The 24774-nt window shown below is 42.5% G+C and overlaps 1 long non-coding RNA gene across 2 annotated transcripts in view; it reads right to left on the minus strand.

Moving 5' to 3' along the window:
- Window positions 1-24774, minus strand: part of LOC109549584 (uncharacterized) — a 286346-nt gene that overhangs the window by 49764 nt on the left and 211808 nt on the right. Inside the window, exon 7 of one of the 2 annotated variants that reach the window (XR_012332088.1) lies at window positions 17283-18794. The exons of the other annotated variant lie outside the window; for it this stretch is intronic. This is a non-coding gene — a long non-coding RNA (uncharacterized lncRNA). Of the gene's footprint in view, window positions 1-17282; window positions 18795-24774 lie in introns of those variants that run through there. 2 annotated transcript variants of the gene reach the window in all.

Genomic DNA, 24774 nt, shown 5'->3' on the forward strand with positions numbered 1-24774 from the left:
AACACTTATTATCAGTGGGCTTCAGGTAGAACTCAATGGTAGGTCACCCTCTCTACCGGAAAAACAGGTAAATCAGTGGTACAAGAGAGAAAGTAATAAGGTCTTTAACATGAAAATGATAATTCCAAAAAGTTAAGTAATTACTGAGGTGCTTTGGAGTATGGGAAAGTGAGTGCTTTTGTCATTTGATGAATGGGGTATCACAAATTACTTTGTCAAAATTAACCCTCCTGGGGGAGGAGCTTCAAGATGGCGAAAGAGTAAGACGTGGAGATCACCCTCCTCCCCACAAATACATCAGAAATACATCTACATGTGGAACAACTCCTACAGAACACCTAATGAACGCTGGCAGAAGACCTCAGACCTCCCAAAAGGCAAGAAACTCCCCACGTACCTGGGTAGGGCAAAAGACAAAAGAATAGGGACACCTGCACCAGTGGGAGGCAGCCGTGAAGGAGGAAAGGTTTCCACACACTAGGAAGCCCCTTCGCGGGCGTAGATTGCGGGTGGTGGAGGGGGGAATCTTCGGAGCCACGAAGGAGAGCGCAGCCACAGGGGTGCGGAGGGCAAAGCGGAGAGATTCCCGCACGGAGAATCAGGGCCGACCGGCACTCACCAGCCTGAGAGGCTTATCTGCTCACCCATGGGGGCGGGCGGAGCTGGGAGCTGAGGCTCGGGCTTCGGTCAGAGCGCAGGCAGAGGACTGGGGGTTGGCGGCGGGAACACAGCCTGCAGGGTGCTAGTGCCCCACGGCTAGCCAGGAAGGAGTCGGGGAAAAAGTCTGGAGCTGCCGAAGAGGCAAGAGACTTTTTCTTCCCTCTTTGTTTCCTGGTGCACGAGGAGAGGGGATTAAGAGCACTGCTTAAAGGAGCTCCAGAGACGGGCGCGAGCCGCGGCTAAAAGCGCGGAGCCTGGAGATGGGCATGAGACGCTAAGGCTCCTGTTGCCGCCACCAAGAAGCCTGCGTGCGAGCACAGGTCAGTCTCCAGACCCCCCTTCCGGGGAGCCTGTGCAGCCTGCCACTGCCAGGGTCCCAGGATCCAGGGACAACTTCCCCGGGAGAACGCACGGCACGCCTCCGGCTGGTGCAACGTCACGCTAGCCTCTGCCGCCGCAGGCTTGCCCCGCACTCCGTACCCCTCCCTCCCCCCGGCCTGAGTGAGCCAGAGCCCCCGAATCAGCTGCTCCTTTAACCCCGTCCTGTCTGGAGAGGGAACAGATGCCCTCAGGCAACCTACACACAGAGGCGGGGCCAAATCCAAAGCTGAACCCCAGGAGCTGTGCGAACAAAGAAGAGAAAGGGAAATCTCTCCCAGCAGCCTCAGTAGCAGCAGATTAAATCTCCACAATCAACTTGATGTATCCTCCTTCTGTGAACTACCTGAATAGACAACAAATCACCCCAAATTGAGGAGGTGAACTTTTTCTCTTCTTGTGAGTGTGTATGTGTATGCTTCTGTGAGAGATTTTGTCTATATAGCTTTGCTTTTATCATTTGTCCTAGAGTTCTGTCAGTTTTTTTTTTAAATGACGTAAAAATTTTTTTCTTAATTATTTTTTATTTTAATAACCTTTTAATTTTATTTTATTTTATCTTCTTCTTTCTTCTTTCCTCCCTTTTATTCTGAGCCATGTGGAGGACAGGCTCTTGGTGCTCCACCCAGGCATCAGGGCTGTGCCACTGAGGTGAGAGAGCCAAGTTCAGCACACTGGTCCACCAGAGACCTCCCAGCTCCACGTAATATCAAATGGCGAAAAACTCCCAGAGATCTCCATCTCAATGCCAACACCCAGCTACACTCAACAACCAGCAAGCTACAGTGCTGGACACTCTATGACAAACAACTAGCAAGACAGGAACACAACCTCATCCCTTAGCACAGAGGCTGCCTAAAATCATAATAAGGCCACAGACACCCCAAAACACACCATCAAGCATGCACCTGCCCACCAGAAAGACAAGATCCAGCCTCATCCACCAGAACACAGGCACTAGTCCCCTCCACCAGGAGGCCTACACAACCCACTGAACCAACCTTAGCCACTGCGGACAGACGCCAAAAACAACAGGAACTACGAACCTGCAGCCTGCGAAAAGGAAACCCTAAACCCAGTAAGTTAAACAAAATGAGAAGACACAGAAACACACATCAGATGAAGGACCAGGCAAAAACCCACCAGACCTAACAAATGAAGAGGAAATAGGCAGTCTACCTGAATAAGAATTAAGAATAATGATAGTAAAGATGATCCAAAATCTTGGAAATAGAATAGACAAAATGCAAGAAACATTTAACAAGGACCTAGAAGAACTAAAGATGAAACAAACAATGATGAACAACACAATAAATGAAATGAAAAATACTCTAGATGGGATCAATAGCAGAATAACTGAGGCAGAAGAGTGGATAAGTGACCTGGAAGATAAAATAGTGGCAATAACCACTGCAGAGCAGAATAAAGAAAAAAGAATGAAAACAACTGAGGACAGTCTCAGAGACCTCTGGGACAACATTAAATGCACCAACATTCAAATTATACGGGTTCCAGAAGAAGAAGAGAAAAAGAAAGGGACTGAGAAAATATTTGAAGAGATTATAGTTGAAAACTTCCCTAATATGGGAAAGGAAATAGTTAATCAAGTCCAGGAAGCACAGAGAGTCCCATACAGGATAAATCCAAGGAGAAATACGCCAAGACACATATTAATCAAACTGTCAAAAATTAAATACAAAAAAAAACATATTAAAAGCAGCAAGGGAAAAACAACAAATAACACACAAGGGAATCCCCATAAGGTTAACAGCTGATCTTTCAGCAGAAACTCTGCAAGCCAGAAGGGACTGGCAGGACATATTTAAAGTGATGAAGGAGAAAAACCTGCAATCAAGATTACCCTACCCAGCAAGGATCTCATTCAGAATTGATGGAGAAATTAAAACCTTTACAGACAGGCAAAAGCTGAGAGAGTTCAGCACCACCAAACCACCTTTACAACAAATGCTAAAGGAACTTCTCTAGGCAAGAAACACAAGAGAAGGAAAAGACCTACAATAACGAACCCAAAACAATTAAGAAAATGGGAACAGAAACATACATATCGATAATAACTTTAAATGTAAATGGACTAAATGCTCCCACCAAAAGACACAGATTGGCTTAATGGATACAAAAACAAGACCCACATATATGCTGTCTACAAGAGACCCACTTCCGACCTAGAGACACATACAGATTGATAGTAAGGGGATGGAAAATATATTCCATGCAAATGGAAACCAAAAGAAAGCTGGAGTAGCAATTCTCATATCAGACAAAATAGACTTTAAAATAAAGACTATTACAAGAGACAAAGAAGGACACTACATAATGATCAAAGGATCAATCTAAGAAAAAGATATAACAATTGTAAATATTTATGCACCCAACATAGGAGCACCTCAATACATAAGGCAAATACTAACAGCCATAAAAGGGGAAATTGACAGTAACACATTCATAGTAGGGGACTTTAACACCCCACTTTCACCAATGGACAGATCATCCAAAATGAAAATAAATAAGGAAACACAAGCTTTAAATGATACATTGAACAAGATGGACTTAATTGATATTTATAGGACATTCCATCCAAAAACAACAGAATACACATTTTTCTCAAGTGCCCATGGAACATTCTCCAGGATAGATCATATCTTGGGTCACAAATCAAGCCTTGGTAAGTTTAAGAAAATTGAAATTGTATCAAGTATCTTTTCCAACCACAACGCTATAAGACTAGATATCAATTACAGAAAAAGATCTGTAAAAAATACAAACACATGGAGGCTAAACAATACACTACTTAATAGTGAAGTGATCACTGAAGAAATCAAAGAGGAAATTAAAAAATACCTAGAAACAAATGACAATGGAGACACAATGAACCAAAACCTATGGGATGCAGCAAAAGCATTTCTAAGAGGGAAGTTTATAGCAATACAATCCTACCTTAAGATGCAGGAAACATCTTGAATAAACAACCTAACCTTGCACCTAAAGCAATTAGAGAAAGAAGAACAAAAAAAACCCAAAGTTAGCAGAAGGAAAGATATCATAAAGATCAGATCAGAAATAAATGAAAAAGAAATGAAGGAAATGATAGCAAAGATCAATAAAACTAAAAGCTGGTTCTTTGAGAAGATAAACAAAATTGATAAACCATTAGCCACACCTATCAAGAAAAAAAGTGAGAAGACTCAAATCGATAGAATTAGAAATGGAAAAGGAGAAGTAACAACTGACACTGTAGAAATACAAAGGATCATGAGAGATTACTACAAGCAACTCTATGCCAATAAAATGGACAACCTGGGAGAAATATACAAGTTCTTAGAAAAGCATAACCTTCTAAGACTGGACCAGGAAGAAATGGAAAATATAAACAGAAGAACTTGAAATTGAGACTGTGATTCAAAATGTTCCAACAAACAAAAGTCCAGGACCAGATGGCTTCACAGGTGAAGTCTATCAAACATTTAGAGAAGATCTAACACCTATCCTTCTCAAAGTCTTCCAAAATACAGCTGAGGGAGGAACACTCCCAAACTCATTCTATGAGGCCACATTCACCCTGATACCAAAACCAGACAAAGATGTCACAAAGAAAGAATACTAAAGGCCAATACCACTGATGAACATAGATGCAAAAATCCTCAACAAAATACTAGCAAACAGAATCCAACAGAACATTAAAAGGATCATACACCATGATCAAGTGGGGTTTATTCCAGGAATGCAAGGATTCTTCAATATATGTAAATCTATCAATGTGATAAACCATATTAACAAATTGAAGGAGAAAATCCATATGAGCATCTCAATAGATGCAGAGAAAGCTTTCAACAAAATTCAACACCCAGTTATGATAAAAACCCTGCAGAAAGTAGGCATAGAGGGAACTTTCCTCTACATAATAAAGGCCATATATGACAAACCCACAGCCAACATCATCCTCAATGGTGAAAAACTGAAACCATTTCCACTAAGGTCAGGAACAAGACAATGTTGCCCACTCTCACCACTATTACTCAGCATAGTTTTGGAAGTTTTACCACAGCAATCAGAGAAGAAAAGGAAATAAAAGGAATCCAAATTGGAAAAGAGGAAGTAAAGCTGTCACTACAGATGACATGATACCATACATAGAGAATCCTAAAGATGCTACCAGAAAACTACTAGAGCTAATCAATGAATTTGGTAAAGTAGCAGGATACAAAATTAATGCACAGAAATCTCTGGCATTCCTATACACTAATGATGAAAAATCTGAAAGTGAAATTAAGAAAACACTCCCATTTACCATTGCAACAAAAAGAATAAAATATCTAGGAATAAACCTACTAAGGAGACAAAAGACCTGTATGCAGAAACTTATAAGACACTGATGAAAGAAATTAAAGATGATACAAATAGGTGGAGAGGTATACCATGTTCTTGGATTGGAAGAATCAACATTGTGAAAATGACTCTACTACCCAAAACAATCTACAGATTCAATGCAATCCCTATCAAACTACCACTGGCATTTTTCACAGAACTAGAACAAAAAATTTCACTATTTGTATGGAAACACAAAAGACCCTGAATAGCCAAAGCAATCTTGAGAAAGAAAAACAGAGCTGGAGTAATCAGGCTCCTGGATTTCAGACTATACTACAAGGCTACAGTAATCAAGACAGTATGGCAGTGGCACAGAAACAGAAATATAGATCAATGGAACAGGATAGAAAGCCCAGAGATAAACCCACGCACATATGGTCACCTTATCTTTGATAAAGGAGGCAAGAATATACAGTGGAGAAAAGATAGCCTCTTCAATAAGTGGTGCTGGGAAAACTGGACAGCCACATGTAAAAGAATGAATTTAGAACACTCCTTAACATCATACACAAAAATAAACTCAAAATGGATTAAAGACCTAAATGTAAGGCCAGACACTATCAAACTCTTAGACGAAAACATAGGCAGAACACTCTACGACATAAATCACAGCAAGATCTTTTATGACCCACCTCCTAGAGAAATGGAAATAAAAACAAAAATAAACAAATGGGACCTAATGAAACTTAAAAGCTTTTGCACGGCAAAGGAAACCATAAACAAGACGAAAAGGCAACCCTCAGAATGGGAGAAAATATTTGCAAATGAAGCAACTGACAAAGGATTAATTTCCAAAATTTACAAGCAGCTCGTACAGCTCAATATTAAAGAAACAAACAACCCAATCCAAAAATGGGCAGAAGACCTAAATACACATTTCTCCAAAGAAGATATACAGATTGCCAACAGACACATGAAAGAATGCTCAACATCATTAATCATTAGAGAAATGCAAATCAAAACTACAATGAGATATCATCTCACACTGGTTAGAATGGCCATCATCAAAAAAATCTACAAACAATAAATGCTGGAGAGGGTGTGGAGAAAGGGAAACCCTCTTGCACTGTTGGTGGGAATGTATATTGATACAGCCACTGTGGAGAACAGTATGGACGTTCCTTAAAAAACTAAAAATAGAAGTACCATACGACCCAGCAATTCCAGTACTGGGCATATACCCCGAGAAAACCATAATTCAAAAAGAGTCATGTACCAAAATGTTCATTGCAGCTCTATTTACAATAGCCAGGACATGGAAGCAAGTGAAGTGTCCATCGACAGATGAATGGATAAAGAAGATGTGGCACATATATACAATGGAATATTACTTAGCCATAAAAAGGAACGGAACTGGGTTATTTGTAGTGAGGTGGATGGACCTAGAGACTGTCATACAGAGTGAAGTAATTCAGAAAAAGAAAAACAAGTACCGCATGCTAACAGATATATATGGAATCTAAAAGAAAAAAAATGGTCATGAAGATCCTAGGGGCAAGATTGGAGTAAAGATGCATACCTACTAGAGAATGGACTTGAGGATACGGGGAGGGGGAAGGGTAAGCTGGGACAAAGTGAGAGAGTGGCATGGATATATATACACTACCAAACGTAAAATAGATAGCTAGTGGGAAGCAGACACGTAGCACAGGGAGATCAGTTCGGGGCTTTGTGACCACCTACAGGGGTGGGATAGGAAAGGTGGGAGGGAGGGAGATGCAAGAGGGAAGAGATATGGGGACATATGTATATGTATAACTGAGTCACTTTGTTATAAAGCAGAAACTAACACACCATTGTAAATCAATTATACTCCAATAAAGATGTTTAAAAAAAAAAATTATCCCTCCTGATAGGTACACCTGCGTAAATGCATACCCATCCAAACGCACAACTGGAAGATTCTGAACAGAAAGATGCCACAGAGCCAGGGCTTCCACCATCAGTTCTAATAAACGTGGATGCATCCCTGAGTGAGCATTCAGATATTCATACTGGTGAGATCACATATTCAAATACGTAGACCGTGGCTCCTGGTATCCATGTTATCCCGGGGAGACTCAAATGTCAGTGAGGCAGGTACACCACAAATCACAAATGTATGAGAAACCAGCATGCCCCACTTTTGCATTGTGCTGATATACTCTGCAGGGAATACCCTACACCAGCAAGAGGGAGTCAGGGAGAGGGGAAGGAGCCCAGGGGCCCCTGGCAGGGCAATAGCTACAGCCGGCCATAGTTACAGCAAGCTCTGTGTTCCACCTCAGTCATGTGAACCTGAGCTTGAATCCGGGAACCAACCCACTACTGATCAGGCATTCTCCGTAGCCAGCTCCTCTCCTCTGCATGTATACTCATAGATGCTCAGGGCTCTCCCATCTTAAGAACAAACAAGCAAATCTTCCTTACATGGTTTCCCATCACAATTAAAATCCAACCCAAATTCCTTCTCATGGCCTACAAAGCCTACTTAACCTGAACCCAGAGCCTGTCCAACCTTCTCCCGCAGTCACTCCATTCCAGCCACACTAGCCTCAAGGAACACACCAAGAACATTCTTTCCTCTTGCTTCATTCAGGTCTCTGAATGAAGCAAGGTCCTCTTGCTTCATTCAGGTCTCTACTCAAATGTCACCTCTTCAGCGAGGCCTTACTTGCCTCGCACATCTAGAATAGCACCAATGGGACTCGATCACCTCCCCTCCATCACCATTCTTCATAGTGCTGGCACTGTTCACAAGATATAAGTCATCTGTTGAGTGCCTTCTCTCCACTAGAGTGTAGCTGAATGCTGTTCTATTTGGTTCACCATTGCATCCTTAGGATCTAGAAAGATCAGGCACTGATTAGGTGCTCAAGAAGTATCTGCTGAGTGAACAAATGAATGAATAAATTTAATTCCTTGATATATATTAAAGTAGCTGTACTGGCTTTTTGTTTACGTTTTATCGAAATAGTGACTGTTGGTATATGTTTATTTTCCAGGGATACACTTCATGATTAAGTGCTACATTTTTCAAGCTAAAAAGTGAGGAAGAAAAAAGGTGATACAGATATTAGTGCACAAAACAATGGACTAGAGGAAAGGGGAGGGAACAGAGCAGAACCAGCTCCCCCAGGAACATGGCAAGGATAGATACTCCTAAAAGATGGAAGAAATGAACAATCTAAGAGGACCAGGCAAATAAATACCATGGTTTCAAAAGTGTTTTCCAAGTTGCATAAATAACAACTTAGCAATAGAAGGTGCTCAAGGAGTGCTGGATAAAGAGGCTAATGATAGTGTAGCATAGGAATTAATTGGTGAATCTTGAAAACCTGCATATCCCAGAACGGAAATCCAAATAATTTTTTTTTCACAAAGAAGATGACATTACAAATACAATTTTAATGACCAATGGCTGCATATTCTTAACATCGTGATTTTTTAAGAGGACCCCATGTTCCAGTTCTAGGTGACAACTTTTATTTATTCAATCACAAGCTATTTCATGGGTCATAAACTTAAATGCCCCCAGGAGTCAGGCAGGCGATATAAATGAGGGAAGCCTGGCTGGGGCTGCCTGGAGCCAGCTTGCCATACGCCTCTCATTGGCAGAGCAGCTACTCTGCTCCAGCCAGAAAGAGCACCCATGTTGTTAGGAAACCCGGGTTTTCTGGTAAGATTTTTTGATTTTTATTTTTGGCAACGGATTCAAACATTTTGTAAAAGCCATGCAAAGAAAACACATTTACAGTGCCTTCAGTTTGCAATAAATTATTTAAATATGAAGCCCACTGAGTAACAGAAGTGATACATCTTTTAATTATCTGACCAAATTCCATAAAAATATTTGCTATTTACATAAACCCAGGTCTTTGCTAGTTATAAATGAGGAGAATGTTGAGGGAGATCTGAGACACTCAAGGCATAAGAAAGCAGCTCAGGCTTTATAAATGGGACATTAATGATAAGATGATTTCATTTTTACCCATAGACTCTTAAGGTCTCAATTACATTTGTATGGCTAATAATTCAGTTATCAGGTACTCATTAAATAACCACAAGTTTCTGACCAACATATGAAATACTTAAAAAGCAAGTAAAGATTTAGTTAGCATACTTATTATCTAATCTATTAGTTTAACTAAAAAACAAGCCGACAACTAACATATAAAACGAACTCCATTCGTACTTGTGGTTTCACTATTTGTAAGTGACCCCTACAGGGCCCCAACATACCGGTCAGCTCATTGAGGATGAACTTGGTGAGTGAACCCAGCAATAGCCTAGCATGCACGTTGCACTGCAGTTTTATTGTTCTCTATGCATTATCACACCCAGAAAAAGCGTTACAAGGTGTCTAAAAGAGATTCATTTAATTCTTCAGTCATACTTTACTGCCCTGTGATCAAATTTAAATATTACCTGAGTAATAGCATATTGTGAGATTCACAAAAGTATTGATATGTTTCCTTGATTGATGCCAAGGCGTACCTCCCCTGTTTATACCCAGTGAAAGCAGCCTTCACCTTCATGGAGACCCCCAGTGCCAGGCGGCTTCCTCCCCTCCCAGCTCTCGGTCTCCACCTGGCTTCACCATCTCAACGTGTATTTGAGTCCTGGCTCCTGCCCTCCTCCCTCCCCCCCTCACGCCGCACCCCTCCCACAGAACCTATTCTCCCACTCATCAAGCCTGACAACACTCAGCCATCTCTTTCTTGACTTCCTAGCTCAACCTGTGGGTCTGGTGGGATACTGTATCCATTGAGGTCCAGTTGCGGACAACATACACTGCCATACCTGGTGTAAGCAAAAAATATATTTGACTGCTGGGTTTTAGGTGCTTAACACAATCATTAAAGGAGACAAAGGAACAGAGTAAGTCAAGCTTCCAAGAAGAGCTCCCATGATCATTCAGCCTCTGTTGTGATCTAAAAAGCTCCTGCATCCTGGCTGAAATAGCCCATCAGGGAGCTGCTGATGGAAGCAAGCCTCCTCCACCAGGATGGAGACAGCCCTGCAGCTGCAGAAGCCAATGAATCAGGAAAGTAGGACCTCACACCTTGCCTCCTGCTCTTTTTATACATCAGGTCTCTTAATAGTGGCCCCATAGAAGGAATCCAAATCATGCTCGGAAGAGACTCTCAGAAGGTTTTTAACCTTCCAGCCCCTCCTTTAGTGTAGCGCGTACTAGAGGGAGCTTGGGATAGAGGTCCAGCATAGCAGTGCACAGCGAGTACCACGGAATGCCTGCCAGGGATTACACCTATGTGCTGCTGCTGCTGCTTCTTGTAATTCCTGGGGTTTTTATGTTTGTTTGGTTGTTTTTTCTTTTTTGTGTGTGGGTCTTTTGTTGTTGTTGTGTTTGTTTATTTGTTTTTCCATGAGAACCCTTGAAACTCTGAAAAGAAAATCAGAGTAGTCACCAGTAGAAAAACAGGCAGTTAGCACTGATGTCTGGTATTGGACATGTAATGAATGTTAATAGGTCAAAGAAGAGAAGGGTTAGGGATCACTTGAAGATCCTCCTTGCAGTATCTTCCCTTTGATAAGGGGGGCAAGTGGAATGTTCTATTCCCTGAGATGGGATATAGTAAACCCTTTATGTCTAAGGGTCAAAGAATTGGAGGTGCCAGACTGTCTGGGAAAGAAGGGGGACTTTGGGTGGTGGATTCCTAGCCCTAAGGCAAGAAATGGCAAACTCAAGGAAGCTGCTACTTTGATGTCAGCACTCACCATCCTACCCACAGCAAGAGAAGCCATGCATCAATTCCTGATGGGGAAGGGGCTGATGAGGCTCATCGCATCAGAAGACAGGGATCAGTACTGATGTCCCATAACCTGAAAAATGTCTACACCCATACTAGGGAATGGCACTCAGGTGCACAGTAAGCTGACGGAAGAGGAAAGTGGACACTCTTATTTAAGCGGTGAAATTCACATAATTATGCTAATTGAGACCAAGGTATCTCCTCTATTCCTGGTTCCACGGTGGCCCTAAAATTTTCCCGGTATATTTCCTAGAAGATTCTTCAGAGAACTTCCCTGGAATGATTTCTATTCCCCTTAAAACCTTGTTCCCCTACTACTGACGCTGTCTTCTCTTAACAAAGCCTTTCTCAGATGAACTACTGCAACTTCCCTTGCCTCTTCTTCTCCCACCTTCTTTGGGGAAGAAGTTTCCTACACCTTTTCAAGTTAGTGCCAGTCTCCCTCCCCTTCTACATCTTATAGAGCATGGGTCAGGGCCTGTTTTTATAAGCCAAGTTTTACTGGAACACAGCCTTTCTTTGACCTATTGTATGTGGCTGCTCTCACACTGTGACGGCAGAGCTGGGTAACAGAGACCATCTGGCCCACAAAGTCTAAAATATTTTCTATTCAGGCCTTTACAGAAAAGTTTGCCAATCCCTATTCTGGAGGATCTATCCCTTTCTACCTTCTGAAATTTCCTCTTATCAATATCTCCCTTCTCTCTGTTACCTTCAAACTCTCCATTTCTATGGTTTCCTTCCCATCAACCTATCACATTTATGTCATCATTCAATCCCTCCTCAACAAACCCCAATTGAGCACCTACAAAGTGCCAGGGATGGGGAATACAAATACTAATAAAACACAGTCCCTGCCCTCAAACAGTTTATGGTCTGGAAAGGGAAGGCAAACATGTAAGCAGCTAAGTTTTCTCTAGTATTTCGGAAGCCAAGAAGAAAGTTCAAGCAATGCTCATCTCTACTTGGGGAATTTAGGGGGGTCAAATATATCAAAGAAGTCCAGAAGAGCATACAAATAACAAATAGTTCATAGGGGTGGTGACACTTACACAAATCTTCACCATCCCACTTTCCCTTAACCATCCTTCATCCTCTCTCTACCATACCACATTTTCCCTTTCTCTTTATCGCTAATATTCTTGACCTACTCTGTCATTCTTTGCAGCCTGGTTCCATAGCACCACCTCACTGCAACTGCTCCCTCAGAGGTCACCAGGGCCCGTGACTGACCTGTTTGCAGCCACACCCCAATTCTCATCTCACTCACCCTCCACACAGTATTTGACCGTCGCCCACTCTTATGCTCACTCTGCTGCCTAAAAGCCTTCCATGGCGCCACCTGTCTGAGTTTCAAGTCCCCTAGACTCTCCTACAAAGCTCACAATCTCTAGGTGCCTTCTTGCCCACAGAACACTTGTCAAATCCACAAGTATATCCCATTGTGTTGTATCTCCTCACCTCTTCATGCTTCGCCCCCTGTCTGCGGTGGTCTTCACTACATTTTCCCATCCTCCAAACTCCTAATTATTCTTCAAAACCTAGTTCAAGTGCCATTCCCACTGTGAAAGGATCCCATGGTGACTTGGTCAGCTCTTCCCTCCTCCTTTCTCTCTACTCTCAGAGCACTTGGTAGAAGCTCTGCTGAGGGTTCTGGACTCCACGTACTTGCTCCCATGTACGGTCCCCTCATTTCACTGTGTATGCGAATCATTTAATCCTCTTTAAATCCCAAGTATTTGGACTAAATCCACATAAAGCTATACTATATAAATGACTAGGGTAGCAGCCAAGCTTGGCAGTTCCAACCAGGAAAAAAACCCTCTAAATTCCTAAATATATCAAGACAAGTTATTTCTCAGGCACACATCTCTTAAAATTCAGTAAACTTTCAGAATATGCAAATGACAGTAAAACTTCCCTCCAGCACATTAGAGTGACAGTTACAAGAAAATGACATAAAATGGCTCCCTAAGGAACCATCTCAAGGTAGCATTAAACACTCAGGCTTGTCACTCGGAAGGGCACCAACTAAGTCACATTTTTTTCAGCTTTTATAACAAAGATGGCACAGTTATCAGCATATTTCCATTATCATCTCTGTCTTTAGAACTATGGGCAGAAAAGTATTTACTGTGAATGTTAAGTATGTGACAGTAGAGGACTAATGGGTTTGGGGCAAATAAGTACGAGAGATGTGGATTTATGTTCCAGTAGGGCTCCAGCTTCTCCAGGATAGCAATGGAGATGCTCCATCCTTGAGTTTTCGCTGTGAGCACCAGCCCTATCCCAGTTCTGGAATACAGAATGAGTCACTTGTCCAAGATCTAGTCAGTGTCTGTCCCAGATGCTGGCGCTCATCAGAGCTTTTGGAGCCCATGAGAACCCTGAGGCAGGAGGAAGAAGGCGGGACACTTCCCCACAATTAATATTCTTGGAGAACATACGCACGAGCACATAGTAAAGTAGGGAAGTTGAACAGTCATGTCACTCTGCACACTTTCAGTAACAACCCTGGGTCAAATTAAGGCCCAAGCAAAGCCCATTGCCGATTCCGTGGGGACAGAAAAGCATCCATCATCTCCTGTAAAAAATTTTCCACTTTCTGGTTCCTGCATGTATTCAGCTAGTCAAGTGTCAGCACAGAGCCTGGAACTCATATGCTTTGTGGCTTTCACTGTGACAACTGCATTTCCAAGCCTGTCGTTGCAGGCAAGACATTTGTTATTGTCTTGTTGGCTGAGGGTAAAACAAATACCCATTTAGATCACAACAGATAAAGGCTTCCTCTGAATTAATCACACATGGGAGGCCAGAAAACACAGTTCTGTCAGGGAAATTGAATCTCACAGTGGCAAACCCACCCACAAAGAAAAGGGAACAGCTTGAAATAAAGAGAAATGTTACAGCATTTACAGTAGCCTTGAAGTGGGAGCTCTTGTGAAACAAGTCTCCAAAAAAGGCATCAAACAGGTAAAGGTGAGAATGCCTAAACGTGAATGACCTCAGAAGGTCAGGTTTCCAGGGAATCCCCTTCACCCCCAGTCACTGAGATCATACTGATTACAGACTCTGTGCAATTCATTTTAAAATGCACTTTTTTCAGGCCCACTGTGTGCTTGGAGCAGAAGGTCATGAAACCCACTTCCATACCCTCCTGGCAGCGGAGAGAGGCAGCATAAGCCCTCTCAGTGAAAGCCCCTCACCACAGATGCCAGAAATAGACTTTTTCCCTTTTCTTCCAACACATGAATTTGGAAGGTACATTTTTGTTGTTCAGAGCAGAACTGGATGCGTTAGACTATGTTTGGTGGGGCGTGGGAGGGAGGGAGGAAACAGCTTCTGTAAAAAGTCAATTCTTTATAAAGATTTACTATGTGACACCAGTACTGGCCATTGATAGTGGAAGGTAAGCATAACAATCCATTATGAAACAAACTCGCTGTTGGCTGGGCAAGTATATTGAGAGAATCCAGAAGAATGCACAAGAGCCCCCTACTTCAAGTTGGAATCATATTGCCTAATGACACTGAGTTTTCCTGGAGGTAAAAAGGAAGGAATCCCCTTATTTTGATGTCTCTGGGGACTGCAGCATATGACAATCCATAAGGAGAAAAGCCCTCTCCGGTGGGTCCTCTTCCCTTCCTTTTGCCTTCTCTCCTTCCCCTTCTCTTCCATTCTTTTTCCTTCTCTACTCTCACAGGTCCAGTTCCTCAGGACACAGACTCTGAGATGCAGAGTGCTGTGCAGGAACCTTCCTGGGAACTGCGCTGGGAACCACAGTTGTGAAGGGATGAGAGGGCAGAACTCAGCAGAAGGAGAAGTGGAACTCAGTTGTCACCGAGGCCTCAGCCAACCCCACCAGGAACTGCAAAGCTGGGATGGCCCTCAGAGATGCCCACCATGGGTCTTAGTGCCACCTCGACTGGGGGGATTTGTAACCTAGGGCGAGGCAGCTCCCTTCAACCAAAGACAGTTTCTGGGAGAGGACTCGGCCAGGAGCCTCAGCAGCCGACACACTCCCGGCAGCCGGGGAATGAGTAATTCAGCCCTGAAAGGGAGAGCCAGGGGGTCAGATGCTGCCCCTTCCTCTCTTTACCCTTCCCTTCTCTTCTCTTCCCATGGCCCTGAGTCCTTACACGCCTTTGTTCTCCTTTCCCCAGGGTCCTGCTTCTTATTCTCTTTGTTCCGTGGGACAAGTCTGTAATAATTCCATTCCATCTACCTCCACTATGTTGGGGTGGTGTCTACAAGCCAATCAGCCTTTCACACTGACAGTACACACCCACTCTTAGCAGATCTGCAGTAAATTTTCAAGAGAAAGTTCTCCTTTTTATCTAAAGTTCACACTACCAAACAGGTACCACATGTTACCCTAACCTCAGTATGTGCCATGGCCCCAGTGGGATGTCTTAATTTAAAAGTCTCTACCTATTCTTCTACCTTCCTACGTAAGAGTACGTGGTCTCCTTGGGTTGCCCTAGTTTTGTATGTGCCGTGATCATGGTTGAAGAAAAATAAATGTTAACCCAAGAAATATCTTAATTGAAGTGGAACATGTAAAGTAACAACATTATAATAGCTCTCCTATATAAGCAAATGCTCATCAGCACTACTGCTCGCTACTTCAAATACTTGTGTCATTCACTATTTACAACCACCTTACAGGACCCCCATTTGCAAGGAAGGAACTGACACCTGGAGAGGCTCTGAACTGGCCTAAGAGCACACAGCTAGGAAGTGCTGAAAGCCAGATGTGGCAGAGATGACCAACTGTCCACTAAAATCCATACTGCTCCATGATGTTGAGTGTCTCTCTGAGGAAGCTGCCCAGCCAGGGACCACATGTTCCCGCCCGCCTTGTTCCTAGGCAGGGTCACGTGGATAGTTCTAGTAAAAAGAAAGTGAGCAGAAGTAGTATGTGTCACTTGTACCCTCCTCATGTTCTCTTCCCTGTCTGCCTACCATATGCAGTGGGCTTTCAAGCCCCAGTGGAAAGCAGAGCCATGACATGGAAAGAGGCCAGTCCCTGAATCACCAAGTAGAGGAAAGCCACCCATCAACGTTAGACTATCATGAGTGATAACTACAGTTTTGTTGCACCAAACTGAAATTGAGGGGCTTACTTGTCACGGCAGCTAGCACTACCCTAATTAGCACAGGAGATGAAAGCTATACTTGCTCTTACATATTCACTTATCCATTCAACTAAATGAATGGTAGAGGTCATTTGAGTAACCTCTACCAGTTAGGTATATACTTGACACTGGGATGCACATGACATGGTCTCTTCCTTCTAGGAGCTCATGGTACAGCAAGGAAGAGAGATTATTCACACCATGGAAATACTGAAGGGGAAAGACTGGCTCTGCCTGGCCTCATTTATGGAGTTTCTCCCCTGGGGAGGCACTGATATTTACATGGCAATCTTAGTTTTACTTATGTTTTTCAAATTTATAACATTAATACAAATTCTTTCCATATGGATACTCTGATAGAGACCTGTTCTGGAAAAAAAAAAAAAAACCCTGAAACCAATTAGGGAAGGGGAAGTTGTTAGAATTTAAAATCAGATAATATATTCAGTGATTACTAATAACTCTCCTAAAAATAATTTTTTGGGGTATTTGGCACTTCTGTCCTCTGCCTTTGAAAACTAGTTAGTACAATGGATAGATTAAGAAATACAGGGACTTCCCTGGCGGTCCAGTGGTTAAGACTCTGTGCTTCCACTGCAGGGGGCATGGGTTCGATCCCTGACTGGGAACTAAGATCCCGCATGCCGCATGGCACAGCCAAAATAAATAAATAAATAAACAAACTACAACTTCGATATCTTTAAAAAAAAAAAAAAAAGAAGAAATACAATAAGTATAGGTGCAAGAAAAAGTGGCTTTTTTCTTTCTCAGTCTCCCTTTAAATTATGCTTTCTGGTGAGAGGAAAAAAACCAAGCAGAGCAAGAGAGATCAAAGAAATGTATATCTACACACACATACCTCACTCCCTCTACCAATACATCATGACCCCCAACTTCTAGGCTGGCTCAGAACCTTCCCTTTCCTGTTCTAATTCTGTGTTTCCGTTGGTAGAAAACCTTTTTCTTGTCTTCCTGTGTCTCATCCATCTTCCATCCCCACCCACCCCTCCATATCCACTCACATACCACCCTCTCCATTCCCGAAGAATTCCAGCCTGCGCTGTCTCTTTCCCTTTTCTGAGCAACTGTACGCTTACTATTTAGCTGTAATTAAGAACTTAATTGTTCTTTAAATATTCTGTTTACATATTCATCTTCCAATGAGACTGAAAACTCATTAGAGACATAAAACCCAACCCTTCTCCATGTGCCTAGCAGTGTACTGAGCACTTACGTAATCAAAAAAGAAACGCCTAGTGAGTGACTGATCTTCCTGGATGATCTCCCAGGGCCTCGTGACAACAGGCCTTTTAAGCCTTGAGGAGTTATCGGCTTTAGCAAACTTGGAGCAACAGGCAACTCAGCGTGGTGCTGAGGAAAGAGCCCAGGATTATAAGTAAGTCAACCGTAGTTCCTCTTCCATTTCAACCCCGAGTGGCCCTGGGTACAGCCCTTACATAAACATCGCTGAGCCTCAGTTTCCTCATCTTTAGAAAGAGAATAATAATACCTTCCTCTTGGAATCAAAACAGGTTAAGTAGAAGAAAGCCCTTCAAAAACTACTTTATGGGATTTCCTTTTGTACCACTGAATTAGTGGGTAACAGAATCCAGTTCCTCTTGTCCAAAGTAATTTAATGAGCGTCCTAATGCTGACTAAGGAGGGATTCCATCTGAGATCAAGACAGCCCTCCCTTCTAAATCTATGCTTCTCACCAAAGCAGATGACTAAATAAATGAAAGATGTGATGCAGTTAACGCTGTACCCTTTGCTTTTACAACCTACTTCTACAAATTGCTGAGAAGGCACTTCTCAGTGGAACCCGGAGGGCAATGGCGAATTGTCTGGTCACAAGCCCAAGCTCTGAACAATATGGAGAGGTGTCTGCTGTCACTGCACTCCTCATTAATTGTCCCATATAAGGCCAGTCACAGGGGGAGAGAGCGGTCTTCCAAGATGCAGCAGGAAACAGCTACGGAGTTGGGGGAGCCCAACGGCAGGGGTCTTGCTGCTCAGTCAACAAGTTCAGGCCTGGCTCGGGGCGCAGGGCTCCTGCTGAGAGCTTTATTTTTCTGTCAGCTGTGACTCCCCCTCCTCTCATTAACGCATGTCCTGGGGTCTTCTTTTCAGAAGCCAAGGCAGCATTCTTCATCCTTCAAGACGGCTCTCCTAATTGGTGGAGGGGTGCTGGCACGTGCGCATTCAAGCAGAAGCAAATGTTTATGCAGTTCCTTTCCTCACCCCCTCTTCTCAGCGATACTCACAAGACCCCTGGGGTACAGTTTCCTTGAATGGTGTCAAGGACAGGCTGCCTCTCTTGTCCTTTGTCCAGCGTGGCTGCTTCCCTTTTTATACTCACTATCTCCATGGCTCTTCATCACCACAGAATAGTAGCAGAGGCTCCAGGATCAGACTGCCAGGGATTGAATCCTGGTTGTGCGGAAATTTGGGCAAGTCACTTCATTCTCTGCTTCCTAACCTGTGAAACAGAGGTAATGGTATTTTCTGCATCATCTGACCACCGGGAACCTAGATCCTGTCTCTCAGGAAGCACTTTAACATACTTCCCTCAACCTAATCCAGACATTTGACTCTGTTACTTTAAACACAATGCATCAGTTTAGATGATATCAGAATACTGAGTACTCTTCTCACAGGTTAAGACTGTACTTGGGACTTCTGTGCAAAAATGCAGGGTACTATGGACTGCCTAAAAATTCACAGTTTCCTTCCACTGTATTCTAACTTTGGTGTGATCTGAAAGTATGAATTTGTATGAAAAGCAGGGAAGAAATCGCCATCCTATCAATGATGGGAAAAAAGGCTGCAATGTGACTTTCCGCCATAATCAATTGCTTTCAGTTTCCCCATCTACCCTCACAAATTTAAGAAAAAGGTATTTTTTCATGATATCAGTGTTCCAGCTTTCAACAGAAGGGGAATTTAAGAAGAAAAAAGTCTTTCCATACAACAACTAATTTAGCCCATCATTCTCCATTAAAATTAAAGTGATGATTACTGGATTTTCAGTTTCAAGACGGTAGACATTTTCCAACCTCTCTCATCTTAAAAATCACCCTAATACGCAAGGAAGTAAGAATCAGAAATAGGATTCAATCTTGATCAGTCTAGGGGACAATTTTAATTCTGAACTAAATTATAAGATGGCAGAATGCATTAGAGAAGAAAATGACTTGCTAGAGAGAAGGAAGAATAAATCTAAGTGCTTGCAAAGGAACGTAATGATGAGAGGCAAGTCAAAAATACCTACAGAATCCAGACAGGCTAGGAGCACAAGTACCACAGAAGGTGGGGTAAAGCTGGGTCTGACTATTCCTCTCACACCCCTGCAGGAGAAAGTGAGGGGCCAGACTCAGAGACAAGAAGTAAAAGGGAGAGTGGAGGCGAGGCTCGCAAATGAAAACAGGGAGATTAAATGAAAGTCTGCAGACTGAACGGAGAGAAGTTGCAGAAGATTGAAGGAATCTTCTCTAGAAAAACTGAACCACCCACTGACAAAATACTATAAATTCTGACATTTGAAGGTCTCTGATGAAAAAGCTGTATCATCCTAATGACCCTACAGTGAAAGCCACCAGTCGAAAAGTCCAATGAATAGACACAGAACTTCCAATCAGCTTTCTAAAGATTCACTCAGAAACAGGAATGGACAGCCAAGAACTCTAGGCGTTTGAGGAAAATCAGCAATATTACAGTGAGACAAGCAAACCAATAATGAGAAACTAAAAGGAACTCAGAAAAAACAGAGACAATGCAGGAAGAAATGGAAAACTACAAAGACACTCTATTCAATGTCCTCAGGAGTTCTGAAGCCGTTCTCCCAGCATGCTAAGGGATATGACATCATCCCTAAGAGGCACAGTAGTTCCTTCCTCCCCTCCAAAGGGACATATTAACTCTCTATTGACAGAGGAAGAGAAATAGGCAATTTAAACATAATGTTTTAAACTACACCCATGCAATAAAAACACATTATAAAAATAAACATTAAGAAAGAAAATTCTTTTATATATTAAAAGTATTGCTAAAATTTAAAAATAAGAAACAGTAAAAGGACAACAAGGTTAGGTCAAGGATTTCACCTAGAAAGTAGGACGAAAGGAAAAAGAGATAGAAAATAAGACAAAAAAACTTAAGAAGGTTAGAGGTTCAGTTCAACCAATAGGAGTGCCAGAAAGAGAACAGAGAAAGCACTGATAAAGAAGTTCTCAAAGAAACATTTCAAGGAAACTTACCAGCACTGAAGGATATAAATTTCTTGCTTAAAAGACGGCAAAATAAATGAAAAGGAATTCATATTGAGGATAGCAGTGTAAAAGTTGAGCGTACCAGATCGAAAGAGATCTTAAAGTTTTCCAGCAAGGAGAAACCGGTCACAGGCAAAGACTCAGAAATAAGAAAAGCAACAGTCTTCTCAAAAGAAACATTATAACCTAGAAGTCAATATAGGAATAGCTCCAAAATTCTGAAAGAAAATAATTTGCCACCAAAGATCCTAGATTTAACCAAACAATCAAGTGTAAAAGTAAATACTCTTTTTCAAATATATAAAGTCTCAGGAAATTTACCTCCCATGGCTTTTCAGGAAACTGAGGAGGAGGAAAAAATAAACTAAGAGAGAAAATGACATGAATCCTGGCACAAGAGAGAGAAGCAAAGTGAATTGGGCACAGGACGGCAATTCTGCAGCAGGAAGCAACCACTCTAGGATGGAATAGAGTCCTGAGGGCGACAGAATATATGTCTCGAAAAATAAAAATAAAAAGGAAGACAGGCTATGATTGTCCGATAGGTTTGGCTCTAAGAAAAACTTTAAGAATGGCATCTTACAAAGCTGTTGGAGGGTATGGGGAAAGAGTTGGGCCAGAAATTTGAAGGCAGTGAAGCAAATAAAACCAATGAATGAGGCAATTATTAATTTCAGGAAAACTAAAAATAAAGCAAGTGTAATCATCGCCTACTATTTGGCTCAGAAAAAATAATATTTTCCTAGTAAAAATATTAAAAACCATGCCAAAAATTGTGAAATAACTACACTGAAAGGACACAGGAGGTGAGAAGATAGGGCATGAGACTAAAAATTCTGGCTTCGTAAAATAGGAAGTCACAGAACAAATAAAGAGTTCAGAGCAGTTAATTGCCTCTGGAGAATGGCATTGACTGAGGGAGGGAATGACTACTATTTTATATTTATATATACACATATATGTGTGTGTGTATATATATACACACACTTAGCATCATTTGACTTCTAAAACCAAGTGCATGTATTTGTGCATTAAATTTTAAAAATATATGTTAAGTTTAAAAAGTTGGATGAAATTACAGTACAGTTAACACTGTGCCCTTTCTTTTTATAACTTAAATTTGTCTAAAATACACTGGGGAAATAAAAACCTTTTTCATTCCTGGAACTAAGCTACACATTTGTACTAACCATTTTATTTAAAAGATTTGGTAGTAAATTATTAATCCCTCCCCCTCATCCACCCTATGGCTCTCCAATTACCAAAATACAAAGCCCTCTGCAGTCATCTTTCTTTTTCATATCGTTATTATTCACCCATAACTGTAGGCGTTTAAAATGACTCAATACACTGGGGGTGCCTTTATGACAGAGTATCACAATAAACACATATGAAACCTCCTTCCTCTTACTCCATTCTCCATTGCTAAAACACGAAAGAAATGGGGACTTTTGTCCTGAACTGACTGCCTTCTGAGCCTAAGACTTTTAGCAGTGATATTCATCATTTTTATCATGCTATCATTAATTAGAATTAATTATAAACTATAAGGGCTATAATACACAAACAAGTACGGGAGCTAGCAGTTTTCTGATATCATGAAGAACATGAAATTAGACAGGATTCTCCCCAGAATCTACCAGAGAGATAAGGGAAAAGCAAGAGTTAAATCAGGGGTTCTGAACCTCTTTTCTCCCTACCACGCCTAGGAGACAGGGCTTACTCTGCTGTGACTCGCTAGTCAGCTCCCCTCTGCCACAGGGGGCGTGATTAGCATTTCTGCTCATGGAGGAAGAACGGTGGGTTGTGTGAAGAAATCCCCAGGTAATTCGGGCAGGCCCCTGTGTCCTGCTCCCCACCCCCCACAGGTGTGTTTCCTCCTCTCCCTTTCCCTGCCCCCTCTGCTCCTCTCAGCCAACAGAGATAACTAGTTTAGGGATCAAATTAAGAAGATGTCACCACGGGGCAAAAGATAAGGACTCAGAGCAACTGGGACGCAGTATTTATAAGTTGCCTCCACCACCACCAGTTCCACATCATTTGCTGATTCTCCAAGCTCACTGCTGAGACTGTGGAATAATTTCAGATGCCGGGAATGTAGCACATCAGAGACAACTTTCCCACCACTAGGGACTCCCATTTCCCTTCCCCAGGCCCATCCAAGCAGGGATTCAGCATATTTCTCCCTCACTTTTCCCCTTACCTGCTTCCAAAACATACTTGTTTGAGTACTTGGGTTAATTAAAATTTAAAAAAAAGAAGGATACCCAACATTGATTGGACGCTCACTACCACTCCACATTTTATGAAATAAAATTTCACACATGTCATTTGAGATTCTGAAGACTACAACACAACATTTTGATACCTGAAGAATATAACCAGAATATAAGGCGAAAGGGTTTCGGACTCTCAAAGTTTCATGTTCTAGCCTAAGAGGAGTCACACAGGATTTCACGGGACTTTTTCTTTTATCCCCTGGTAAACAAAGAAAGCAAAGAGACATTCGGATAGGTCTCAGGGGCCCTTCCGGTCCAACTCCCTTTCCCCCACTGCGTTCACTGCTTCAATCAGAACAGCTCTGACTGCATCAGACCATGTTGACTTCCACCGTAGGATTCATTTGAAACACATCTGAAAATGGAGGCCCCTCCAAGCTGCACCGTCTGTCAGTGCTGAGGCACAGGCTCTGAAACCCTCACTCCAACACTCTGCCTTGTCCACCCGTGCACATCCGGCGTATCGTTTCCAGTATGCTGACAACATGGTCTATACACATACCTGGAGATACCTGTCTGGTCCGAATTCCTTAAATATAATACAGGGCCTTTCAGTTTGGCCTGGTTCGGCCTTTCCTTCTTCCTCAACATTCTACCCTCTCCCATCTCCCACACGACCAGCAACACACACGCTTTACCTAGTCCCTAAACCTCCTTGTCAACCCTAGCCTTGCCATGTTCCTTCGCGTCTCAATGCCTTTGCCAATGCTGTTTTATCCACCCAGCCTGCATTCTATCTACCAAGGTCTATTTTGGAAATTTATTCACTGTTTAATGGTCTACTCAAATATCACCTCCTCACTGAAGCCTTCCCAGACTTTTCCATGAAGAATTAATTACTCTCTTTTTGGTGCTCTCTATATTTAAAATATCAATTACAAAATATAGTTCACTATTTATATATCTATTCCTTGTGCTACGCGGTGAGTTCCCAAAGAATAGAAACTTAACTCATATTTGCATCCCTAACACAGAATCTGGCACGTAAGAGTTACCTGCTATTTCCTCAGTGATATGTGAATGGGAGAGAAGATCAAAGGGGGCAGAAACAGTGCTTCCCGGAGCACTTCCTGAGATCAGTCCCTAGCCCAGCATCACACACAAGGAGGAATCTCACCAAAGATCTGTGAGAGTGACTATAGTAGACACACATGGGTGCCCCGACTGACATTCTTTGGGGTTCACCTCTGATTTCAGCCATGGTTGAGGTGGACATTTGTGTGAGTTAGACATGCCTTATAGTGGCCACCTCTCCTAGGGATGATGCAACAGTGGATGTATTGGGCTGGCCAAAAAGTTCGTTCGGATTTGTCCATAACATCATAAGGAAAAGGCTGAACGAACTTTTTGGCCAACCCAATATGACGCCAGGACCCACTGGTCCTGTCATATATCACATCACCCAGAAGGACCCTGCCTAGTAGGATATTAGATTGGCCTCATGTTGGCCTAGCGATGGCACCACTCATGCCTACAACCGGCAGGGCTGAGATGCTGTTCTCCAGGGTGCATTGTGTGCACTGAAACAATAGCCACTACACGGTGCTGCGTACCCCAAAGCTAGAAAACAAAGGTCTGGGCACCAAGGGGTGCACGCGTTGGTTGGCTCTTTTCATCATCACTCCCCATAACACAATTGCTTAACTTGGACTGCTTGTTTCCACACCTTTAAACTTTGCTAGAATAGAGGTCCTGGCTCTTAGAGGGTGTCTCTCCACGGGACACTGAGCCACAAGCTGTGACTCCACCGTATCACTCAGGCTCTTCATGCCCATGGACCACGGGCAAAGAATGGAGTTTCCATATTGGCAGAGAAACTGACTGTGATAATCTGAGGAGATAGGGTCACTGCTGCACAATGGGAAAAAAGGAAATGAGGGCTTCCCTGGTGGCGCAGTGGTTGAGAGTCCGC

Source organism: Tursiops truncatus, chromosome 5 (assembly GCF_011762595.2).
Source record: "Tursiops truncatus isolate mTurTru1 chromosome 5, mTurTru1.mat.Y, whole genome shotgun sequence".
Lineage (NCBI taxonomy): Eukaryota > Metazoa > Chordata > Mammalia > Artiodactyla > Delphinidae > Tursiops > Tursiops truncatus.